We start from the raw sequence: 7,600 nt of genomic DNA, 5'->3' as shown, positions 1-7,600 counted from the left end.
GGCGGCCTCCGCCCGGGGAACGCTGCCGGTCCCCGCCGCCGCCGCCTTCCCTCCTCACCCGGCGCCGGTTAAGGTCTTCGCCGGCCATAGCGGGCCCCTGCCGGGTCTCCTCACAGCCAGGCCTACCGCCCCCGCGGCGTGGGATAAGGCAGGATCAACCGCCGGGCAGGGTCTGAGGAGAGGGCCCGGCTCCTGCTCGGGCCCCTTGCTGCGTCTGAGGAGAGGAAAACGCTTGGGAAGGCGAGGGGAGCCCCCTCCTCACTCACATCTCTAAGGGGAAATCAGGGCAGGAGAGGGGATTCCCCCCCCAAAAAAAAAAAAACCAACAAGGCCTCGGGTGGGTCACCAGGCCCAGAAGCAGCTCCCATCGCTTCAGGCAATGCGGTTACTGCGCCTTTTCCCCCTCCCGCCAAAGACTGCCGATACAAAATAACGGGATTTATGGATCAGGGGATGCTTCGGGATGGCGGGAGGGAGCTTTCTGGTGGCCACGCTTGGTGATCAGAAGGGGAGCTCGGCGGAGACACGCAGGCATGAACTCGAGGAGCCGGGCGGTCTGGGTGGGTTGGAGCACACGTCGTTCCCCTCTGGGGATAATGACTAAACCTGTGTCCGGGATCGCAGGTTGGAGGAGGTTAGTGGTCTCATTGTAGTTCTCCCTGAATATATTTGTTCCTATCGTAAAACCGTGAGACAATTCAAGGAAACGGGACGTGGCCATTGGGGAGACGGTCCGGGTTGGTGCAGGTCAGGGGAGAAGCTGGCTCACAGGGCTCTGCTCATATTACAGCTGGCTCCGGGTAGTGCTACTGGTCATTTAAAACCCAAATTCTTGAGGAATCCTGCCTTACTAAAGCATAACAAAACAAAGGAAACTCAGAGCAAAATCCAGTTTATAAGGTATTGCTCTTCAAGTGAAAGGAAGGTCAGGCTGAGCACTGCAAACTTACGGACCAGCCCTTTCTCCCATGGAGTCTGTAGCAAAATTCCCGCTGACCTCAACAGGAGTCGGATCAAGGTTTAAATACAGAAGAACGGGGACTGCAGTGAAACACCGAGTAAGCTGCATTAAAAGCAACTTGTTTAGAAATGCTGCAAGTTCAAATGCTTTGAATACCATCTGGTAGCTGGGAAGCCAAGTCTTCTGCAGCTAGCTACGATGCTGGCTTAGCTGTTAACCTTGAGCTAGGAGAGCTAGGCAGAATTAAATTCTGGGTGAAAAAAAATAAAGGATCGGCATGCATCTGACACTATCAGCAGGAGCTGAAAGGATACTTCCCTCTTTTCTTCTTTAGAAGAAAACAGCAATGATGGAAACCTAATGTTTCTGTGTGCATTCATTAATCCTAATGATTAGGTGCTGACAGCTCTAAAGAACGAGAAGAAAGCTCTTGGTTAAAATAAAATGGGAAGAACAAGATTGTTCCTGCTGCTTTTTCTCCTGCCTGCCTTCCTTCCAGGTCTGGGCAGACAACTCTTCCAAGCAGGAGGCAGATTCCTCTCCTTTCCCAGCTCCATCCCAGGTGTTTCTGTCTACGGCATAAATGTACAAATCAACGAACCCAGCAAAGGGCTCCTACAGCTGGCACCCCTGTATCAACAAAACTGTATTTTCTATCAACCAGATCAAGCCACTTAGTGCAAGCAAAACAAGCCAGCCAAGTAAAATTACACTTTTTTTAATTACACCCATGTTAATGCCTTAAATCGCAGTGTTCCTGCTACACTGGTCAGGTACCCGACTGATACAGCTGCACCAGCAAAGACTTGCCCAGGCTGCAAAGGGACCATCCCTTCTGGTGGTCCCCTGAGGACATCCACAGTGAGAGGGGACACATGGCAGTGGATCTATGGCCCTTGTTTCATGCAGGCAACAGGAGGTCACTGCAATTTGTCCTGTGATTTTAAACTCAGGAGATAATGTAGAAAACTTTCCATCCCAGCACTGCCACATCCCTCTTTCGAGCAGACTGTACCACACCTTAGATGTTGACCCGAGCCACTCTATCAAATTGTTCCCAGCCCACACCACTTCAGCTGTGTTGGCAGAGCCAGAGTTCAAGGCCATTATTTGCAAAATGAGTTTGGCATCAGAAGCCGATAGCCGTGGCACCTCCCCGGTTGCTGCACCGGCAGCAGAGCAGTCTGCGTGGAGAAAGCAGATGGCGGCAGCGACTCCAGCAAGTGGGAGTAGAGGGGCTGTTGCATGGCAAGGAGCAGGAGGATAACGAGCAGTGCTGCAGTGCGATGGCTGGTATGCAAGAGACTCTCCCAGCAAAGACAAGGCAGGCGCAGCTTTCCCGGGCTCTGCCCGGCCACGGCTGCCCTCCCAACTAACCTAGCGAAGAGTGGCTGCCAGGAAGCCACAGGAGGGCCTGTTCCACAGCCATAATGTGAATATCGCCCACACAGCGACTACCGCCACGTGGGGTTGAGCACACCACTAATTAGCTAATGAGTTTGTTCGAAATGTCTGGCCACGGTGTGAGTGACAACAGGAACAGCACTTGAAAAGCACTGAACAATGACAAGTACATTCGTCTCTTCTCGCTGACCCCAGCCCCGCATTAACAAATAGGTCACAAACAACGGTGCTTTACAGTGATCTAATCCTCCAGCCATATGTCGGCTGACTGAAAAAATACAGAAAAAAAATCTGCACAGAGAATGCCACCAAGCTCTGCAAAAATTCTAAGGAAAACTTGATAAATATATCCCTGCAGTTTGAAATTTGATTTCCTCACTCTATTGTTTCTCATTTCCTGAGAGCTGGCTTCGTGGATCACATTTTCTGCTTCTGTCTCCAGTGCTTGTAACCAAACAAGACTGAATCTCATTATCCTGACGCATGGCTCTAGCTGTATGCAATCTGATCTCTAAATCACAGTCATTTTTGCTCCATTACCGATTTTCCTTCCCACTCCTAACCTATAGGTCTTCAAAAGAATCAATTCAAAAATAGAGACTAGCATCATCTAATGAAGGTGTGTTTAATGTTCAGCGCTTAAGTCTGTATTAAGTAGCCAAGTAAGAACCTGCCTCGTGTCTCAGGAGGTTGGGCACCCTCCACTCGCACCAACTCCAGTGGGAGCTGGCATTTCTCAGCCTCCCTGGGAAGCCACATGCTTCCACATAGGGTAAATAGGGACTTAAGTCCTTAAGTGCCCAATTTTGGAAATCTGCTAATTCAATGAGAATCTGGGCAAATGCAATCATTATTGTCCTTAGAGCCAAAGAAGTGAGACATTTCTCAACAAGCACAGGCCCTCTTCTGAATTTTCTGAGCCGCCTGCATGTTGCTGACAGTGATACAGAATGTATTCAGATTCATAAAAAGTGATGTTCACCCCAGGTTATTCCCTCCTGGATTCATGAATATTTCATTGAAATATGCAAAGTCTGAGTTACACTCTTGTCTGCTTTGGTTAGACACATGGATCCACAGGGTCTGCAGCCCTACCACACATAGAGGATTTGTCTACAAGCCAAGGAGAACCAAAATAAAAGTTTAGTTCTACCATATTTAGTCTGGTTTCTTCAAACATATTTAAATAAGTGTAGTTACAAGGAACAAAATCAGAAAGACGGTGAATAGAGGAGCATACAGCCCGGTAAGCCTGTGCCTGAGTTCAGCTGGAATTAACCCAAGTTTAATCAGAAGAGATGCTTACGGCCAGCGTGAGGGTTTTAGTTTCATTTGTGATGCAAACAAACTTGTAGAACTGTTTCCAATGCAAATGTTCATTTTGACAAGTTCAAAATTAATACACCTCTAATATGGGCTTTCAAAACAGACCTTTTCTGAACACGTTAGCAAGTTCATGAAAAGAGGAGAGAGAATGCAACCCCAGCACATTCTGCTTTTCTCGAAATGAATATGCACTGACAGTGCAAGAGGCAGTGACATTTGAAATGTGCTTAGTTCTAGTAATTACCAAGTGTTGTGCTTCTTCAGAAGTTAGAGCCATTCTCGTCTGCGGGCACCTTCCCTCATTCCTTTCTCCTTACTGCTCTGTAGGAGCAGTTTCTCCCCATGCCACATCGAGAAGCCAAGGCTACTGCATTGCTTACATTAAATCCCACTAAAGCCTGAGGGTGAAATTCCACAACAGTTTTAACCAACCTAAGTCTGGGTGTTGTGGCTCCTGCCCTTCCTCCACCACCCATTCCCATTCCCTCCCTACCACCAACACCAGCTTATACCATCTGTAGTGAAGACTAACCACTTTTTTGGAGGAAGGGTTACTTCTCAGCCAGTTTAGTTCCCTGAACCAGCTCACCAGAAGGTCAGCTGAGCACCCACATCAGCGGAAGGGAAGGGACAGGACCACTGCAAGGCCCCCTGACTGGTGAGGAGGTATTTTTCATGTTTAAGATACAATCAGCACATTTGACCTAAAGAACCTGGACTTGCTGCTTGTTCCCAGGCTGGGAGTACTTGCAGATTGGGACCATCTGCGTAGTTTTAAGTGGCAGGCTCAGGCCCAGGGTATTTGTAGTGAAGATGGGCTCATTTAGTGTTACCATCTGGTTCCCCAAAGCAAGCCACCAAGTCAGAGCCTGTAAGCCTGTGCTGGAGGACAAGGATTCCCATGCGGTTGGTACAGTTTGTACTATCCCTTTTGACTTCCTCCTTGCCATGACGAGAGGACTTCCTGCCAGGAAGGAGCTGATGGACAGTGTCACCCATCAGAGTTCCTCTTCATCATTCCTGCAGCCACCCAAAGAATGTCACCCAAAGAGTCAGGCCCTCCCTTTTGCCCCAGGCCCATCCTCAGACCAATCAAGGCTTCGTAATAACAGCCAAGCCACAGGATGACTTGTGTTGTTGCACAAGGATCTCATGTGGCCAGGGATTATGCTCACTCTTCACAACTGTTTCTCACCTTGAGGGAAACCACCCTGTGGGGCTCACAATGAGGAAAGTATCAGGAGAGCAAGAGGAGCTGTGCTGCTGTCTCTGTAGCATCACCAGGAAATTGGGTCTCCTCTCCTCCTGGTGGGCTGGGACAGTGATTTAGGCTGGTCCTATCTGGCTGGAGAGGGAGGCAAACAACTTTGTACACTAATAGAAATGGAGGGGAGGGAAGTTAAGTGTACCTACAACCAAGCAGCGGTCACTGCTGTCAGAGGACATGGTACACTCAAGTACAGAGTTTCACATTTAAGCACAAAAATCCAGGGCCCATGAGAAAAGCACCACCTTGCCCACAGGAGGTAGGTGCTGTGATTCATCTACCACTTACCTGGTGTGAATCAGGGGTACCAAGACTGAAATCAGCATTATCACACCACACAATGTCGTGACAGAGACTTGGGGCATCGTCAACAAGAGCTTCCTTCATGTGTGCTCTGCTCCCAGAGCACCTGGCAGTAAGCTACGCCTGGCAGCACAGGCTGCCTGGAAAGCCACATTGGCTTATAACCCTGGGAACTAAGCTGTATATCTACAGCCATTTTGAGCTCAAATTTCATAGCATTGCTCTCAGTCACAATAGCAAAGACCTGAAGCAGACCAACTACTGGAAGCTGCAGGCATTTTGAGCTCTGTCTCTTTTAAACCAAGGGATTGGTAACACAGTGCTGCCATGTCCCTGGATTACAGCTGGATGCCCATCACTGATTATCACAGCTGATAAGCTGGTAGTTTTTCCCCTTGACGGATGAAAAAACTGAGGGCTGTCTATTTGGTTTATGTTTGCACAGCACCCAGGCAGTCGCTTAATTACTTGGCCCAATTTCTGATTCCCACTTCTGCAAGTGACTTCCTCCATTCCCAGGCTCACAAATTGAGTTGCAACTTTCATATCTGCATTCACGATTGCAACTCCGAGCTTGTCACTGCTGCCCCATCACAAAGAGCATCTCATCCTCAACAGGGCTTCCCAGGTGTTTTCATAACGCAAAAACGCTAAACAACAGTGCAGAGCTGTAAATACATGGTCCCTGTGTAATCAACAAGCAGATTAAAAATTTCACCAGCTGGGCCAGAAGAGATTCATGACAAGCCATCAGGACTGCTCAAAGCAAACAAACTGCACAGCACTGCAGGCAAGAATTTCTCAGGAACATATTCAATTCTAACACTATCTGACCAAACTGCTCCACAGATCAGTCCTGCTGGACAACTGCTCTGCGAGCTCCTCAAAACCAGGAGGCTTCCCTGGTTGAAGAAAAATGTCCATCTTTAATGACAGCAGGTTTCAGTAGCCATTTGAGCATCATGGCTAGTCAAGCAGGTTATAATTGGTCATAATTAATACTCCTACAAGCTTCCACATTCTTATAGACTGAGATGAAGAAATACAAGATTGCTCCCTGACCTTGTAAACATCAGAGGAAGTCAAAGGAACCCATTCCCTTCTGATCTTTAGAAATCAAACACCTCTGTGATCAGAGAAGGTAAAAGGCAAACACCAGTGCTGCTGGGAAATGGCTGTGTACAGCCCGGTTTCTGCTGGGGCACAAACCACAACAGCCTCAACATCAATCAAAAATAACTGCAAAGCAAGTTGTTACAGACAGTAGATTTGCTCTATCCCTCAAGAAGCCTCTTTTTATGCTTGCATGCCACTCAGAGCCTGTTGGGGGAATGGGGGGTGCAAACCATGGTGCAGCCACACTAGCTTTTTAGCGATGCTGGAAGTGGCCTTCGGTGAGATGTGTAAACTGAATAACCCAATCAGTGAGGGTGGAAGCCAAATAAGCCTAAAATGCCTGATGTATTGAAAACCCCACATCTGTCACCAGTGGGCCGGAAGAACAGTTCATGACACCTGCACCACTAGGCTTAAAAGTGCTTTACACTCAGCAGGATCTTAACCACTTGGAAAGGAAGGGCTGTGCTGTGCAGATGATTTCCTCCGCTGGAGCCACCAGTCTGACCCTCAAAAGAAAATTGACAGACACTTCCATGCAAACACCCTGTGCATTTTGCTCTCTATTATTCTCCTTGCAATCCTTCATCACGGGCATGTTGTGAGGAGTGGGTCTGCATCAGCTTTTCCAGCTTGCACTTGGTTATCATGAGAAAGAAACATGAGGCTCCAGTGTTCTCCCTCCAGGCAGGGCAAGACCTCCTGTTTCGCTCCGAGATCAGAGCCTGGGGGGAGTCAGAAAACTGGAGATGCTGTCATTCATAGGCACCTCTTTCAAGATGCAGCTTACAGACACAGCTCTGGTTCAGGAGGTCTCTAAGCCCTACGCTGCTGGGTCCTAGGAGAACATAACAAGGAAATATATTTGCTCAACCACTTCCAATACTTGTCCTCCAGCATTCACTATCAACAACTGTTGGTGCTGGGATTCTGGACCAGACACCTTTGCTTTTAAGCAGGGTGGATACTCTTATCTTCCCACACACTGAGTTCCAGCTCTGCACTTCAAACATGCAAGTATATCGTCTTTGAGAGCAAAGGCCCAGTGCAGCACTCACATGCTGTTCCTCAGCTCTCCCAAATGGGCTATCATGGGTTTCTCTCGAAAGCTCCATCCCCATATGCCTTTCCCTAGACTCCCCATTAACTGGCATGTTTTACACCCTTGAGGCTAAAGCCTCTACTAAGCCTAGTAGGCAGGTGGCATGCTTTTTAAGCCTTCA

This window comes from Haliaeetus leucocephalus, unplaced genomic scaffold (genome assembly GCF_000737465.1).
Source record: "Haliaeetus leucocephalus isolate CR32 unplaced genomic scaffold, Haliaeetus_leucocephalus-4.0 Scaffold295, whole genome shotgun sequence".
Taxonomy (NCBI): Eukaryota; Metazoa; Chordata; class Aves; order Accipitriformes; family Accipitridae; genus Haliaeetus; species Haliaeetus leucocephalus.
The sequence above is the reverse complement of the archived record's forward strand: the minus strand, read 5'-3'. Positions refer to the sequence as shown.